Here is a 19,206-nt window from a genome sequence, read left to right on the forward strand (position 1 = left end):
TCTTTATTGATTAAGGTATCACATATTTGTCCTCATCCCCCCATTCCCATCCCACACCCCTCCCTACGCATGCCCCCACCCCCCTGTTGTCCTTGACCACTGGTTAGGCTCATATGTATGCACACAAGTCCTTTGGTTGATCTCTCCCCTTTATCCCTACCCTCCCCAACCCTCCCTTTGAGGTCCGACAGTGTGATCCATTCCTCCTTGTCTCTGGGTCTGTTCTTGTTCATCAGTCTATGTTGTTCATCATTTCCCCTAGATGAGTGAGATCATGTGCTACTAGAAATACACTTATAAGAATCGAAAATGAGACAAGCAATAATGGGTTATGCTGAAAGGCAAATGAATCAGTCTGTAGTGAGTTTCTTTCTGGGTCAACAGTTCTTTTGAGACCCAATTTCAAAGTCAAACAGTTCCTTATGTGCACATGTCAGCAATGACATTTCAGTTCTGGATGGTGGACAAATGGTGGTAATGCAGGTCTGACCCTCTCTGGTTTGGTCCTGGGCAACCTGCAGTGAGGCACAGCTGCTGACTGCTAGTATGGCAAGGCGACGTCAGCATCTTCCATCTCTGGACTGCTTCTCTTCTGTCTTCATGGCTATAATGTAGTCACCCGTGGGTCCCCTACTCTGAGCATCTCAGACATGAGCAGTGACCTCACTTCCTGACTATGGAGCCCAACAGAACCCAGTAACCAGGCAGCCACATTCTATAACTGCCCCTTCCCATCTCACTTGGATAGAGACATTGGAGAGGACACCATGTTTTCGTGTTTTACTTTTCTTCATGGGGTTATTGTTTATTTTTTAAATTTTATTATTCGGGGTATTTTAGGGTCTTTTTCCCCCTCTCTATTCTCCTTTCTTCTTTTATGCTTTGTTTCTCCCTGGGGTGATTCAACTTCATAAATAAATAAAATTATTGTTTGTGTTTTAAATGGCGTCATTCCTGAGCCTGAAGGAATGACAAGCATCACCACAGTCTAGTTGTAGGATGTTCCATCCCCCCAAAAGGAAACCCTGCACCAACAGTACTCACTCCTCACTCCTCCTGCCCCTGGAGACCCCTGGTCTGCTTTCTGTCTCTGCTCTGTTACCTGTTCTGGACGTTCCCTACACATGGAATCTTACAATAGGTGCTCACATATTTTTGTTAGTGTTTATCTGAAATAGCACTTTTGTTATTTGAAAGGGAAATGCCAGATGGGTTAGAGATTGGATGTAAAAAAGAAGAATAAAGTAGGAGGGATCTCAATACCAGATTTCAAGCTGTATTACAAAGCCACTGTTCTCAAAACAGCCTGGTACTGGCACAAGAACAGACATATAGATCAATGGAACAGAATAGAGAATCCAGATATTGACCCAAACCACTATGCTCAATTAATATTTGACAAAGGAGGCATGAACATACAATGGAATAAAGACAGTCTCTTCAATAAATGGTGTTGGGAAAATTGGACAGATACATGCAAAAAAATGAAGCTTGATCACCAACTTACGCCATACACAAAAATAAACTCAAAATGGATACAGGACTTAAACATAAGACGGGAAACCATAAAAATACTAGAGCAATCCACAGGCAGCAAAATGTCAGACATATGCCAAAAGAAATTCTTCACTGACACTGCCCCTAGGGCAATGGAAGCTAAAGAGAAAATTAACAAATGGGACTACATCAAAATAAAAAGCTTTTTCACAGCAAAAGAAACCATCAACAAAACAACAAGAAGGCCCACTGCATGGGAGAACATATTTGCAAATGGCATCACTGATAAAGGTTTAATCTCCAACATCTACAGGCAGCTTATACAACTTAATAAAAGGAAGATAAATGATCCAATAAAAAAATGGGCAACAGACCTAAATAGAATCTTTTCAAAAGAAGACAGAAGGAAGGCCAAGAGACACATGAAAACATGCTCAACGTCACTAATTATCCGAGAGATGCAAATCAAAACAACAATGCGGTACCATCTCACACCTGTCAGAATGGCTATCATCAACAAATCAACAAACGACAAGTGTTGGCGAGGATGCGGAGAAAAAGGAACCCTCGTGCACTGCTGGTGGGATTGCAGACTGGTGCAGCCACTGTGGAGAACAGTATGGAGTTTCCTCAAAAAACTGAAAATGGAACTCCCATTTGACCCAGTAATCCCACTCCTGGGAATATATCCGAAGAAACTAGAAACACCAATTAGAAAGGATATATGCACCCCTATGTTCATAGCAGCGCAATTCACCATAGCTAAGATTTGGAAACAGCCTAGGTGCCCGTCAGCAGATGACTGGATCAGAAAACTGTGGTACATCTACACAATGGAATACTATGCTGCCATAAAAAAGAAGGAATTCTCATCATTTGCAGCAACCTGGGAGGAATTGGAGAACATTATGTTAAGTGAAATAAGTCAGTCAATGAAAGAAAAATACCACATGATCTCACTCATTTATGGATAATAAAGAACATTATAAACTTGAACAAAAAGATAGATACAGAGACAGTAAAGCATCAAACAGAGTGTCAAATTACAAGGGGAAGGTTAGGGAGAGGTGGGGGAGATAAGAGATCAATCAAAGGACTTGTATGCATGCATATAAGCATAACCAATGGATGCAAAACTCTGGGGGGTGGGGGCATATATGGGAGTGGGGTGTGGGGAGGGCAATGGTAAGATATGTACACATATAATACCTTAATAAAAAAATTGAAAAAAAAAGAAAAAAAATAAAAGAAAAAAAATCAAAAAAAAAAAAAAAAAAAGAAGAAGCCCTATTAGTAAGTGTGTACATAATCTTGAGGTAGAGGCTGCTGGGCTAAGTATGACCCCGGGGCCAGAAGCCATTCAAGTAAAGACTGGCTCTTCCTGTGCCCAGGACAAAAATGCAGAAATCTAGAAAGACAACTTCATGCTGGAAAGCAGTCCTCACGACCCAGGCCAGATAAAGTTGTGACCTCCCTGTGGTCCAGCAATCTCTGGAAAGTTGGTGTTTTCTAAAGGGACACTGGGCAGACACAGGCACTTACAAGCGGAGGTAGTGCACACATCTTTACATGTCAGAGTTGCCCCACCTCCTGAGGACACACACTGTCACCATCAGACTAGCAGACTTCTGGACAGGTGGTGACCAGCCCTGGGGACAAGGTGAGGCAGCAGAGGCCCAAGCAGATCCAATTTGGAGAAGGGGAAATGCCCCTCCTTTGGGGAACAGTGTGCAGGACCTGCCAAAGCTCCACAGGTGCACACCTGCACCTGGCAGTGCTATCAGAAAGGAAAACTAAGAAAACAATACTATTTGCAATTGCATTAAAAATTAATAAATTACATAGGAATAAATTTTACCAAGGATGTCAAAGACCTGTACGCAGAAAATCACAAGACATTGAAGAAAGAAGAAGAAGAAGATACAAGTAAGTGGAAACTTATACCGTGTTCATAGATAGGAAGAATTCACATCATTAACATGTCCATATTACCCATAGCAATCTATAGATTCAACAGCATTCCACTCAAGATACCAATGGCATCTTTCAAAGAAGTAGAAAAAAATCATAATTTCTATTGTCCAGAAATTTAGAACCAGCTTATCTGGATGGTTTTGACATGGTTTTTAAAGCAGTTGTAGTCAAATGTCAACCAGGGATATAGTCATTAGAAGGCATGAAGAATCTGCTTCCAAGATGGCTCACTCACACAACGGTTAGCAGAAAGCTCACTTCTTTTGTAGTGGTTGAAAGAACTCAATTCCTGAACACATGGATCCCCCCCTGAGGCTGTTGGAGTCTTCTCACAAATTAACAGCTAGATTCCCCTAGAGCCAGTGATTTAAGAACAAGGAGGAAGCCATAATGTTTTTTATAACTTAGTCAGAAGCCTCCTACTATTCTGCCATGTCCTATTTATTAGAAGTGAGCTACTATGCCCATTTCTCACCCAAGAGAAGGGGCCTTGGCACTGACCTTTTGAATGGAGGAATGTCAGAAAGTTTGTGGACTACTTTAAAATCACAACACAAGGCAAGCTATTTGTAAAATTCATCTGTAATATAACCTCTTGGGATTTCAGTATCATGCTATGTGAAAGAAAAATGCATATCATATGTACTGTTAGCTGACATTTTGCCTTAAAGTTTGACCAAACCATGTTTGTCATACAAGTAATACATGTGTAAGAAATAAGTTTTACATAACTTTTTGTTTATCAGTGAAAATTTGTGCCACAGAAGATTTTTGTTTGTTTAGTGAATGATCACTTCATGCACTAAAGTACAGATTGTTTTGGTGTCAGTACTGAATGTTCACCAACGACGTCTATAGAAAGGAAGGGCATCACTAGTCAGAGAAAAAGTTTGTCCCTGTTCACAAATATACCAGTGATGGTAAGACCTATTATTTGTAATACTCTTCGTTTTGAGAGAAATAACCAATTTTCAGCTGTTGATTGCAAGTTCTTTCAGCTTTTTTGGCAATGAAAATGGCAGCCATGTAAAATGTTGCTTTTCCACAACACAAGACCACTTGATGTTAGGGAAAATGGTGCTTGCATGAATTTCTATTAAGTGATGAATGGTATTAAAACATTTTTAATGCATTTAATATTTTGGCCACAGTTTTTTCTCTAACTGGCTTTCTTAAATAGTGTCATCCAGAATGAAAACATAGTTAAATTTCCTGGGTTCAAAACCCAGCTGGACCACTCACAAGTTATGTGATTTTATTTTATTTTTTAAATATATTTGTATTGATTTCAGAGAGGAAGGGAGAGGGAGAAAGGGATAGAAACATCAATGGTGAGAAAGAATCATTGATCAGCTGCCTACTGCATGCCCCACACTGGGGATCGAGCTGCAAACCAGGTATGTGTCCTGACCGGGAATCAAACCAGGCATGTGATCTCCTGGTTCATAGGTTGATGCTCAACCACTGAGCAACGCCAGCCAGCAAGTTCTGTGATTTTAGACAAGTCACTTAATTTCTTTGTGATGCAATTTCATTATCAGTAAATAAAGTTTATAATAGCATCCACCTCAAGGAAATGACCTAAGGTTTATCCGTATAAAGTGTATATATGCCGCCTGGCATAAAGTTACCATGCAACATAAATTAGCTATTATAACAATTACTATTATATCCTGAACATATAATTTAAGGAATGAAATATCGTGAATTTTAATCTAACATATAAAAATCTAACATATAAAATTTCTGAGGAAGTCATAATTATGGTGAAAATAGCTCAATCATCATTATTTTGATCATTTCCCAATACTTAATGATTTCCTTTCATCATCTATGTAAAACATCTATAAACTATTATTGAAAATATTTTAAACCCATCTACACAAGCTTCCATAGACTATGAAGAAATACTGAACTGAGCCAAATGCAACCAAGCATTGGATTAGGAATCCTTCATTCCTCACTCTAATGTAAATCACTCATCTTTCCAAATTTGTAGTAGGTGTGCTCATCAGCATACAGTAAAGTGGAATGCTATAATAAGTCTTTAGTGAGAAATTTGTCTCTAAATTCTGGTCTATGATCAAGTCTAATGTCCATAAATATCTATGAAAACCATAAACTGTTAACTCGCATTTTCATCTTTAACAGTAATAGACAATAAAGGAAAAGATGACTGGATGAGGAAACTGATCTATGAATTGAGCTATTTGTTGTTTAGCTAGGTATAGATATATTTTTTAAAATTTCTTTATTGATTAAGGTATTACATATTTGTCCTCATCCCCCCATTCCCATCCCACACCCCTCCCCACGTATGCCCCCACCCCCCTGTTGTCCTTAACCACTGGTTAGGCTCATATGCATGCACACAAGTCCTTTGGTTATCTCTCCCCTATATCCCCACCCTCCCCTCCCCTCCCTCTGAGGCCGGACAGTGTGATCCATTCCTCCTTGTCTCTGGGTCTGTTCTTGTTCATCAGTCTATGTTGTTCATCATTTCCCCTAGATGAGTGAGATCATGTGCTACTAGAAATACACTTATAAGAATCGAAAATGAGACAAGCAATAATGGGTTATGCTGAAAGGCAAATGAATCAGTCTGTAGTGAGTTTCTTTCTGGGCCAACAGTTCTTTTGAGACCCAATTTCAATGTCAAACAGTTCCTTATGTGCGCATGTCAGCAATGATATTTCAGTTCTGGATGGTGGACAAATGGTGGTAATGCAGGTCTGACCCTCTCTGGTTTGGTCCTGGGCAACCTGCAGTGATGCACAGCTGCTGACTGCTAGTATGGCAAGGCGACGTCAGCGTCTTCCATTTCTGGACTGCTTCTCTTCTGTCTTCATGGCTGGAGTAGTCCTGTCGATTCCTCTCTGTTGCTGAAATCCACCTGGTCTCAGAGTTGTTTTCTGAAAATATACAAACATATTCTCGACCAAAAGTTAAAGGAATATTTTCTATAAATTTGACTTGGGATCCTTTTTCATTTTTTGCCCAAATGATTTTCCTCTGGCTTGTTTTGACACCATGTGTGTTTTTCATGGGTGTCTTGCTGTTAGCATTACAATTAATTTTCTAAAGTATAAATTTTCTAGATGTAATTTACTTACAGGATATTTTTCCTTACATGATATTCTTCTATTATCCCCCCTTTTTTATTTAAATATTAGGAGGCTTTTGAAAATTTTATAATGTAGTCTTGATAGCTTTTAAATTTTAATTTTTTGCACTATAATATGACTGCTTTAGGTTCATTACATGTTACGCAATTTTATCATGAGATGAACTACCAATAAAAATTTTAGTTAACACTTTAGGAACTTCTTTTTGTCCAGTACAATTAATTTTTCTAGAATATTTGCTTATTTCAATTAGCCAATTTAAATTAGCCTGAAAACTTGACTACTATTTTACTGTCAAATTTAATACTCTAACAACAATCTTATTTTACCCTGTAAATATTAGTGGAAAGGATTATTTGCCTTCTTGAGTAGGCCCTGAGCATTCCTGGTGGTAGGCTGGATTTAGATATCAAAAACCCACTTCCACACACCATGGGTACAAGACAACTCAAACAAGTCTTGTTGCAGTGAGAGGGCATCTGCTGTTGGCCAAGTCTCTGTCTGTTACCAGGGTCCCGATTTGAGCTGGGCATGGGAAGTTAAGCAGCCATGGGGGCAGGACACTTCCCTCAGAAGGGATGAGGGTTCAGGCCCCTGCAAAGTTGGGGGTGTTGAGAGTCTGTGCCCCACCTCTGTTGACTCCCAAGTTCTCTCCTAATGGCCCCTCTGCAACTGTGCCTGTCTTAGGTTGTTCCTTCCCTGAGGAATCTTACCCGTCTCTGGCTAACCAGTCCTCCTCCAGGGCCAAGCAGGGTGATATGAGGTTCAGTTCTGTCTCCTTGGTAGCCTATGCCCCCGTGGCCTCCACGCCCAGCACCAGCCTTGGGATCCCCTTGCCTTCTGGCGGGACCCCAGCACTGTAACATCTCAAGTTTTAGCATTATATGATTCAAATATAGTTTTTCTGGAGTATGTTCTAACGCATGTGTCTCAAAATAAACTAATTTTTATGTCACCTTAGTCCATATTTTTGCCTTTGTGCAGTATCTAAACTAGACAATAATTTGCTTAATATTTTATATTTCAGTCATGTTTACAATTATCCTCCTCTTCCACAGTAATATTTGTGAATTTACAGACTTGATGATAAGTATATACACACACAAATACACACATGCCAAATCTCCAGAACATTTTTGTGTGTGTTCTTGCATGTCATAACACATTTTGAGAAATGTTGCTATGGTATTTTTTAAGAGAGATTAATATACAACTACTCAAATTTAATTTTTCTATTTTGAATAACTTAATCTGGTGGGGATTATAAATTTATATATCAATGTTTATGATGGTTCTTAGGCTATTTCCCATTAGCCACAAAAATTTTGAAGTGTATCATTTTTGCTCCAGAAAGCTTTGAGAAATGGTAACCTTGTCTTCCCAGTAACACCTGTTGATCTCCACCTGAAACTTTGTGTAACACAGATTATAAAATGAGAAGCGCTAGAAAGCGGCATAAGGAGGGCTAGAAAAATAGTTCAGATCAAGTTATGGGTAAAAGAACTTTCCTTGTTCCCTGAGAAAGCATTGGATCCTATGACAATGCATATGTATGTTCTTCTATCTCTTCTATGTTTTGGCATTGGAGCTGAGTTGCACACACACCTCCTTTAAGCTCCCTTTTAGATATTTAAAATATCTAATGTGCTTCCATTTAACTAATTAACCTTGGAAGATGAATTCCTTGGATGTCTTGTTTTTGAAAGAGTTCCACAAGAATTGGAATTCATGAAACATACAGCAAGTTTAACCTAGCCTGTTTTGAGATCACCTGATATCAATTAGCATTCCTCCAGTTTGGGGCTGATTTATGATGCCCTTTTAAGGCCCTGAAAATATGAAAGCAGAGAAGCAGTATTTCAAAATGCAGCATAAAATCAACAATAAAATGTATATTTATAACCTGAAAAGTATGATTTCATCTTGGAGAATTACCAACCCAATAGCAGTAATAAGCATGATTTTCATTGTACCATATTGTACTTATTAAGCACTTCAGGGGACTTGTGAATAAATCAAATTGTGGGCTCAGTTTTGGATATCTGAATACATATTTTTAAACATTGTAAAAATGTGGAAAAGTATCACAACTGGTTATCATTTGTTCATGTTTTCCAAAAGGATTTAAATAAAAAATTCATTCTTACATCTTCCTATAAGCTGGACTGAGGCCGGAATGGCCTGTAAAGTGACATACTTTTAATAAATGCAGATTTAATATGGTATTGAGATAAGATTAGACCCTTAAAGAACCCCATTCAAGCACCACAGACTCTGATTTATGCTCATAAAAGTCAGGGAGAGCTAGGTGGTTTGGAGTATGCAGTGTTATCAGATAATTTAGGGTGATGTATATGCCTGTTTTTTATTTAAAAGTTTAATAAAAAAATGTCAGTATGGGAAGTTAAGGCACTGAATTGAAATGCCTCAACTTGTTCTGTTGGTATTATTTTGGCTTTCACAAGTCAAGTCAGTTCAATCCAACCAACATTTGTTGACAATGTGCAATGTGTCAGGCACTGTGATAGGGGTAGGAGCTACAGAGTCAAAAGATGGTATTCTGGCCCAGCTGGTGTTGCTCGGTGGTTGAGCGTCAACCTATGAACCAGGAGGGTTGATTCCCTTCCTGGTTAGAGCATATGCCCAGGTTGCATGCTCGATCCCCAGTAGGGGCCATGCAGGAGGAAGCTGATCAATAATTCTCTCTTATCATTGATGTTTCTATTTCTTTCTCTCTCTCCCTCTTTCTGAAATCAATAAACACACACACACACACACACACACACACACACACACACACAATGGGAGAGCTCTCCTTGGCACATGGATCAATGTGAGTGAGCTGAAGTTCCAGGTTGACTTCAGAGCATGGACTTCCCAGATTTGGTTAGTATTATGAATTAGTGTTTAGATTAATGATTATGGATTCCAGTGGGACAGGGATGCCTAGGTTGGCATGGGTCTGTAGAGGGCAGCATCTCCAATGAGTCATTTTAATGTGCTAGGTTAAGTTTCTAGTAGCAGCTCAGTAAACCTGGATAGTCTGGCTTAAGAAGCCTCAATTGGATGTTTATCTACCAAGAAGTTATCGCTTCTCTGTGGGGTGAGGGATGGTGACTTGGGCATCTCCAAGAGCTTTATGATCAAGAAAAATAAGGTAAAGAATTTATATTGACATTCCTTTATTACTGGTTATTAGATCATAGCAAAACAAAAACATTACTTTTGTTTCTGATGCACACATGTGGCAGGGTATGAGGCTCCATAGGTTTACCAAAGTGATAGAAGTGAATGCGCCCCAGAGAATTGACAGGTGAGTTCTCAAGTGTGCTGCTGAGGAGGGTGATGACATTGAATGTCACCATTAGGATGGGTTCTCCTCCAAGCTTCTCAATTGTTTGCCAGTGATGAGTCACCAGGTCAATGAGAAAGCCATAGACTCTGATGATCAGAATAGCATATTAGCCTTGGCCAGTGTGGCTTAGTTGGTTGCGTGCTGTCCCATGCACAAAAAGGTCACTGGTTTGATTCCTGAGTAGAGCGCATACCCAGATTGTGGGTTCGATCATTGTTCAGGGTATGTTCAGGAGGCAACCAATCGATGTTTCTCTCTCTCTACAATCTAGAAAACATAAAAAAATACTGATCAGAACGGCATATTAGAAATTGGGGATCTGCTCAAGCAAATCCTGCCCTGCCCTTTATCACCCCAATATAGGAGATTTGGAGTCTCTACTTATAAGCCATTGGGTTCTTGGTTTCAAAATAGCTGATCCACGGCCTCTGCAAACTGCATGCACATAGTGATGCAGTCATGGAAGTAGCTTTTATCCCATTCTTTTGTTCTTCCCACAGGGGGAAATATTCTCATAATTGATGGGGAGCAAAGGAAACCAAATGTAAGGTCATGTAGGTTGTTTAAAACATTTTCTGTTTACTTTCCAATGGGTTGCATTTTCAGTTTCAAATTTGCTTGGATACAAAATTCTGGTTCTGACTAAGCAATGAAATGTTGTGATGTGTTCCTTCACACATTGAACTATTCTCCTTTGGTAGCATATACTGTGGAACTATCTTGCCAGAGAAGTGCAGACCACAGACAGCAGCCAAATTTCAATTGCACAGGCTACTAAAAGCAACCAATGGCACAGACAGGTTCAATAAGCAGAGACTCCAGATATAATTTGCATTTGTGAATAATAATAATGGCTACCATTTGATCAATCGTTTGTAGGAAATTTTATGCTCTGCATTTTACATAACATGCTTTAACTTAATTTGAGACTCTATATTCTTGTGAATTAGTGATCATTGTAACAGTATACTTGAAAGATAAGAAAACTGAAACTTATAGACTTTAGGAACTGAGTTGAAGCCAGGATCTAAATCTAGCCATTTATCATTCCATAGCCCATCCGTTTTTATTATTATACTCCATTGCTTACTTTGGAGTGATATGCCAAGTTTTTCTGATGTAACTTTCATGTTTTTATGAGACTAGAGGTACCCTTCTCAGCAAAACCCTTTGATGAACTATTTGGACCCTGGAAGGATAAGCCCTAAGGAGTGTTTTTCAAAGTGTGGGTGTTATTAACTGAATGTTTTCACCGCCCACCCCACCCCCCCAATTCATATGTTAAAGCCCTAACTCCAATGTGATGTTGGGTGGAGCCCTGGGGAGATAATTAGATTTAGATGAGGTCACCAGAGTGGGCCCCAAGGCTGGGATTAGTGTCATTATAAGAAGAGGAAGAGAGACCAGAGATTGCTCCCTCTCTGCCACATGAGAACTCAGCAAGAAGGTAGTCAGAGAGCCAGGTGAGCCAGGAAGAAAGCCCTCACCAGGGAGCTGAACCAGCAGGCAATGGTAAGTATTTTTTCATGAAACCTTTGTTTTGGTATATATATTATACGCACATGCATATACATGCACACATAATTTTTTGTATACATATGCTTATCATATGTGTATGCAAGTATGTGTTCACAATATAAAATATCATTTTTTTCTATTGAGTTCAATAAAATTTTTGAAAACCATTACCTTAGGACCATGGTCGGCAAACTGAGGCTCGCGAGCCACATGCAGCTCTTTGGCCCCTTGAGTGTGGCTCTTCCACAAAATACCACGGCCTGGGCAAGTCTATTTTGAAGAAGTGGCGTTAGAAGAAGTTTAAGTTTAAATAATTTGGCTCTCAAAAGAAATCTCAATTGTAATGAGTTTGCCAACCACTGCATTAGGAAATGAGATTAAGAGATATTTAACACCTGCATAAGGAATGAAGAAGGATTTGGTGGGATACTTAAGGGGGTGAAGCTAGGGAGCAGTAAGGAAAGAAGAGCAAGGGGATCCAGCAGCATGGATAGGGAATGGCCCCCGAGTAGAAAAGAAATGAGTACAATTTCCTAAGGTGAATAAATGGTTGAAGGACTTTTAATAATAAGAATGTCTATTTCTTATATTTAAATTGTTTTCTGTGCAGTTCTGTACTGCACCTTACCTTTATCCCCACCCTCTCTCCTTTGTTAGAAATCAGTCTGAGGTATATAACTTAGGTCCAGTGGAGAGGTGGACTGTAAAGAAAACAGGAAGGTATCCAGCAAAACTCAAAGCAGAATGAAAGAATTGAGCCCAGCTGGCATGACTTTGTGATTGAGCATTGACCTATGAATCAGGAGGTTGTGGTTTGATTCATGGTCAGGGCACATGCCCAGGATGTGGACTCGATCCCCAGTGGGGGTGTGCAAAAGGCAGCCGATTAATGTCTCTCTCTCCTCATTGATGTTTCTATCTCTCCCTCCACCTCCTTTCTGAAACCAATAAAAATATCTATCTATATAAAAGCCTAAGCGACCAGCTGACCGGCCGACCAGCCGATAGCTATGACATGCACTGACCACCAAGGAGCAGACACTCAACTCAGGAGCTGCTGAGCGACAGCAACTTTGCAGAGTGCCCTCTCACACTCTGGGACCCCTTGGGGGATGTTGGACTGCTGGTTTTGGCCCGATCCCCACAGGCCAGGCTGAGGGACCCCACTGGTGCATGAATCCGTGCATGGGTCTCTAGTATTTTAATAAAACCAAACAAAGCAGAATGAAGAAATTGAGCAGAAGCAGAGACTGGGAGTTGAGCCAACTGGGGTTACTGGGAGGAATGATGGCTTTCTTTCTGAATCCTAGGAAGTGAGGGTTGAAGTCAACTTTACTTACATCCAAAGGAAATGCGCCTCTAGTAGCTGGTGACATGGAGACGTCCAAGTGGTTGAGATTGAGAACCCATAGAATTCCCCTGCCCACTCATGCTTTCTTTTGTTTCCTGCTGTATAATGGGTATTGCAAAAAAGTAAGCAGGAGGGATGGAAGATTAGTTCTGAAAGACAGACATAGTGACTAAGTCTCAATCTCAGAGCAAAGTATGTGTATATGCATCTATCTCCTCTAGTACAGGGCCAGGGGCTCTCATGATACCAAAGCTTAGAGTGTATGTGATTTGTGGTATGTGATGTTTCCAACATAGTCCTTTTCTAGGGCGATTTTGTTTTCATTGGGGGGCAACTTGAAATAGTGACAAGCATACTGGTCTGATCTCCAGAGGTGTGGATTCCTGTCTGCTTTTGCCCTGTTTCTACTGTGAATTTTTGAGCATTCTATCACTTTGGCTTTTTTCTTATAAAAGGGAGAGGAAGGATTTCATTTTATTTGCTCTGCAGCAGCTCTAACGTTGTCTGATATGAGTCAATATTGTTTGATGTGAGTTAATGTTGTTTGATGTGATACAAATGAATGGTGCTTGATATGAGTCCTTGGAGGCTACAGAGACCTTTAAGCAGTTTCTAGATGGCCTGGGGGAAGAAAGGTCCTTCCCCTCAGCCTGTGTCAGCTCCCTCCCCGATACCCTCCATAGTTTCACCAAAAGCAGCCCCATGTTTCTGTTTTTTTTTGTTTTGAAATTCCCTTTACAAAAAAAGTGAGAAAAACTACTGTACTAGACAATCCACAAGAGATACTGTTCACTTTGCAATGACTAAGAAAGGACTGAAATCTGAAACCAGTAGGAAACTAAGCAACTGAAAAATATTTTCCATGAAAAATTTCACAACTATATTAAAAAAAGGCCTCACAGTCCATTTTACGGCAGGCGAGAGCAATATCATTAGTGACTGACATACTCTAAATATCTGGATGATACGTGATGAGCTATCTTTACATATTATAAAATATTTAGCTACATTAATAAATTGTCTTTTTACAATTACAAGCAAATGGAATAACTTACTTTACGCTGGGACTGGTCTAGTTCAGGTTGAACACACAGATTTGGCCCAGGTCTCCACAAATGGAAACTTATCTGGCTCACTTCTGATGGGAGTAAATCTCACTCTGGAAGCCTGAGACCAGCCAGTTCTACTTCAAACCCATGTTGGTGTTGACCAGATGGAGCTGACTTGCGGAGCAGAGAGGAAACGGCAAGTAAGTCATGAATCCCAACAGCAGCTAACATTTATTGAATAGTTACTATGCATCAAAATCTGGCCCAGGTGTTTTTCTTATAACCCTTACCATAACTCGTAAAGGAAGTGGTACAGGTAAAAAAAAAAGAACTGAGGCTGAGAGAGGTTAAATTATTTTCCCAAAGTCACTACTGCTGGTGAGTGATCACCCTTCAATGGTTCCAATTTCTGTCCTTCCTTAATTATGCTGTGTGGCTGCTCATAACAGAAGACATCTTGAGCCCTGTTCATTCTAAGCATTGCGGGGCCACATTCTAATACATAGTTTTTAACCTCAGTTTATAGCGATCTCTTTATTTAGTCAATGAAAAATAGTCATAGAGCATGTGCAATGCAAAAGGCATTATGTACAGAACTTGGAGGATAAAACATAATTCAAATATGCTTCTTTACCCATAAAAGCTTAAAGTCTAGTAGAGCATATAGGCTTTACATAAAAAATTACAATTCAAGAAAGCAAATAGCAGGTGTCCTATGAGGAGGTATAAGTGTTTTGAGATTCAGAGGAGGGAATAAAACGTTCTGTATCAGCAGAGAAGTCTTGTGGAGGAGGTGGCTTCCCATTGGCCCTTGAAGGGGGATATAATTGAAACATGTAAATTTGTGCTCAGAAAGGAATTCTGGGAGAAAGAAACAACGTGAATAGAGTTATGTGTTAATACATAGTGGTGAGTGATAGCAAAAAAAAAGTTGTTTGGCTGCAAAGTGTGGCATATGAAAGGGAGCAGTAAAAAAATAAGTTGAGAAGATATACTGGATCAAGCTAGAGCATGGCAGGGGGGATGTCTTGGCTCAAGCTAAGGCACGTGGGCCTTACTCTCTGGGAATGATGGAAAGCCACCAGACATTCTTGAGCAGGAATGTGGCATAACAAAACAATGCCTCGGAAAGATTAGCCAGGCCATCGTGCATATGATGGATGTGCAGAGGCTGGAGGAGGGTAGAAAATTTAGGAGGCTTTTGAGATAACCCAGGTCAGGGACATTGAGTACCTTGAATGGGAATGGGGAAAAGAGAGGAGGGAAGTATTGTGAACATGGATATGGAAGTAGAGGCCAGTGACTGGGGAGATGGGCTGGGCCTTTGCCTGAACAGGGAATATGGAAGAAGAAGCAGATTTCCAGGGTAAGAGGATGTGTCGGTTTGGAACATGCTGAGTGGGCCCACAGGAGGGACATCAAGAGCAGCTGACAACACAGCAGGGGGACATGGGCACAGGAAGGTTAGTGCAGTGTAAGCGTGAGTAGAAGGCCTAACACACAGTTGAAATATTATCCAACAGTATCCAAATTGGTGCTAAGTTGAAAGTTTTATCTTGGTTTTGGTGGCAGGATTTATGTTTTTCACCCTAATTTTCTCCACACCATTGTTGAATGCCCCGAAAGAGCAGTGAGGCATTGCCCACTGGCTGTGGGAGAGTCCAGGCGTTGGTATTTTAAGACTGTATTAATACAAAGGATTTGGTTTTGGTTGAATGACTATTAGTATTTTAAAACATAGTTATTTTTGTCAAACATCTGTTTTGTTTTAGAAAAAAATTTTTTTTTTCTCCACTGAAATGACTGATGATTTTAACATCCTTGGGACACAGTCATCTTTGTCAGGAGAAGGGAGAGGCATCAGCCCACTGCCTTTGAAAACTGCCTGACAGTTTGGCAACAAGGAAGGAAATTTGTCTGATCTTCTCCATGGATCCCATCCCAAGAGTAGAAACATAATTGATATCTTGTGATAGCATTAGGTCTGAGGATAATGTATCCTCTATTTAGATGTTTTTGGTTTTTTTGTTTGTTTGTTTGTTTTTTGCAGTGGAATAACTTTTATTGCTCCTAAGTAAAGTTTAACTGTGTGGCCTAATTTACAAGCACGAAACCACATGCTACTAGACTAGACAAATATTTACTTTCCTGACTTTGCCCTTTCTGTGGCTTTTCTGGACCAGGTTTACCCAGTGTTCAGTTCCTCTGCCTTACTGGATTCTGGTGCTGCGAGTCACGCGTCTGCTGGATACTGTGCCAATGTTCCCCCAGAGCACCGATTGGTCTCCGCAGAAATGCATGTGATCAGATGTGTTGTACAACTGCAGAGCCTGATGTAGCTCTTGTTCTTTGATGAGTGGCCTATGCAAAATGGAAAGGACCAGCCCCTGATATTGGACATCACCCTCTTAGTTTTAGCAGTGACCTCTGAGGTGACTTGTTTTAGGAATCCTATAGGAATAGAGTTTAGTGATTTTGGGGCATTTAGCAGACCAAGTTATTTCCTCTCTCATGTCTATCCTGCTCTCACAGTCTTCAGACCTTATGGTAGGAAACACCCAACAATCAAGCTGCTGAAAGCACAACCTCGAGAGGCTTCTCTGCCATTAATTGCATTCTGCAGGAGAGCCCTTGTAATAGATCTACCTCCCTGGGATAGATGGGTCAGTTGTCACACCATAAAAACCTATCTTATTAGCTGAAGGAAAGTGTCATGAAAATAAGGTACCCCATTAACATGAAAAGAGAAAATCCTGAACTATATAGGACATCTATTTTAATATTTTGCAACCAATTATTTATGCTCTTAGAAATTTTAAATGTACTAACTAGACATTGTGAGATAAAGCAAATAGGATGGACATGTTCTTTGCATGCCCTATGCTGGGTAAGTCTCATTTCTTGACTTAGTTTTGTTTATTGAAAGCCATTTATGGATCCAGAGATTTAACACTCAGGAACTTGTAGAATTGGCTAGAAGCACAGAATTGCTGTCTTCTGTGTACCCATTCTGCCTTTTAATTTTTAAATTGAATTTATTGGCGTGACAATGGTTAATAAAATTATATGGGTTTCACATGTACAATTCTATAATACATCATCTATATATTGTATTGTGTGTTCATCACCCAAAGTCAAGTCTCCTTCCATCACCATTTATTTCCTCCCTCCCCGCATTTACCCTCTCCTACCTCCCCCAACCCTCCTTTCCCTCTGGTAATCATGATACTGTTGTCTGTGTCTGTCTATTAGTTTTTGTTATTGCTTAATACCTTCACCTTTTTCACTCATCCCCACAAATCCCCAGTCCTCTGACAGCTGTCAGTCTGTTTTCTATATGTATGAGTCTGTTTCAATTTTTATTTATTTTGTTCATTTGATTCCATATGTGAAATCATATGGTATTTGTCTTTCTCTGACTGGCTTATTTCATTCAGCATTATACTCTCCAGGTCCATCCATGCTGTTATAAAGGTAAGATTTCCTTCTTTTTCACAGCTGAGTAGTATTCCATCCTGTAAATGAACCAAAGCTTTTTAATTCACTCAGATACTGATGGATACTTGGGCTGATTCCAAATCTTGATTATCCTATAGAATAAAGAGGTAATATGCAAATTGACCATCACTTCAACACACAAGATGGCTGCCCCCATATGGTCAAAGATGGCTGCCACAGAATGGCTGGCAGGGGAGGGCAGTTGGGAGGGACCAGTACTGAAAGGGAGGGGCAGTTGGGGATGACCAGGCTGACAAGTGAGGGAAGTTAGGGGTGACCAGACCAGCAGGGGAGGGCAGTTAGGGGCAACCAAGCTGGCAGGCAAGGGCAGTTAGGGGTGACCAGGCCGGCAGGGGAGGTCAGTTAGGGGCAATCGGGCCGGCAGGGGAGCTGTTAGGCGTCAATCAGGCTGGCAGGGGAGTGGTTAGGGGGTGATCAGGCTGGCAGGCAGAAGCAGTTAGGGCAATCAGGCAGGCAGGCAGGAGAGTGGTTGGGAGCCAGCAGTGGAATCAGGCCTAAACTGGCAGTAGGACATCACTTGAGGGATCCCAGATTAGAGAGGGTGCGGGCTGGCTGAGGGACACCCTCCCCCCCATGCACAAATTTTGTGCATCGGGCCTCTAGTTGTAAATAATGCTGCAAAGATCATAGGGGTACATGTATTCTTTTGAATCAGTGTTTTGGGTATCCAAAGAAACCCAGAAGTGGAATCTATGGGTCATAATGCAATTCCATTTTTACTTTTTTGAGGAGATTCCATAATGTTTTCCACCGTGGCTGCACCAGTATGCATTCCTACAAACAGTGCATGAAGGTTCCCTTTTCTCCACATCCCTGCCAACACTTGTTGTTTGTTGATTTATTGATGATAGCCATTCTGATAGGTGTTATGCGATATCTCATTGTGGTTTTAATTTGCATTTCTCTGATGATTAGTGATATTGAACATCTTTTTATATGTCTATTGGCCATCTGTCTATTGGTCCTCTTTGGAGAAGTGTCTATTTGAGTCCTTACCCCATTTTTTAATTGGATTGTTTATTATTTTGGTATTGAGTTGTATAAGTTCTTTATAAATTTTGGAAATTAACCCCTTATCATAGGTATCATTGGCAAATATGTTCTTCTATTCAATGGATTATCTTTTCATTTTGTTCATGGTTTCCCTTGCTGTGCAAAGCTTTTTAGTTTTATATAGTCTTATTTGTTTATTTTTTCTTTTATTTCCCTTGCCCGAAGAGGTATATCAGAAAAGATATTGCTACAAGAAATATTCAAGATTTTACTGCCTTTGTTTTCTTCTAGGATTTTTATGGCTTCAGGTCTCACATTTAAGTCTTTAATCCATTTTGAGTTTATTCTGTGTATGGTGTAAGAAGGAGGTTTGGTTTCGTTTCTTTCTTTCTTTCTTTCTTTCTTTCTTTCTTTCTTTCTTTCTTTCTTTCTTTCTTTCTTTCTTTCTTTTTTTTTAACCTATCTCCAATTTTCCCAACACCATTTATTGAATAGACTGTCTTTACCCCATTGTATGTTCTTATCTCTTTTATCAAATATTAATTGATCATAAGGGCATGGGTTTATTTCTGGGCACTCTATTCTGTTCCATTGAACTATATGTCTGTTTTTATGCCAGTATCATGCTGTTTTGATTACTATGGCCTGGTAGTATAGTTTGATAGCAGGCAGCCTGATTCCTCAAACTGTCTTCTTTCTCAAGATCACTGTGGCTATTTGTGGTTCCATATAAATTTTTGGAATATCTTTGATCTTTCTTGGATCACTCACTCTAGGAGAATCTAGTTGCTAGTTTGTGTATGAGAACACTCAAACAGCCCCATA

Source organism: Cnephaeus nilssonii (assembly GCF_951640355.1).
Source record: "Cnephaeus nilssonii genome assembly, chromosome: 14".
NCBI lineage: Eukaryota > Metazoa > Chordata > Mammalia > Chiroptera > Vespertilionidae > Cnephaeus > Cnephaeus nilssonii.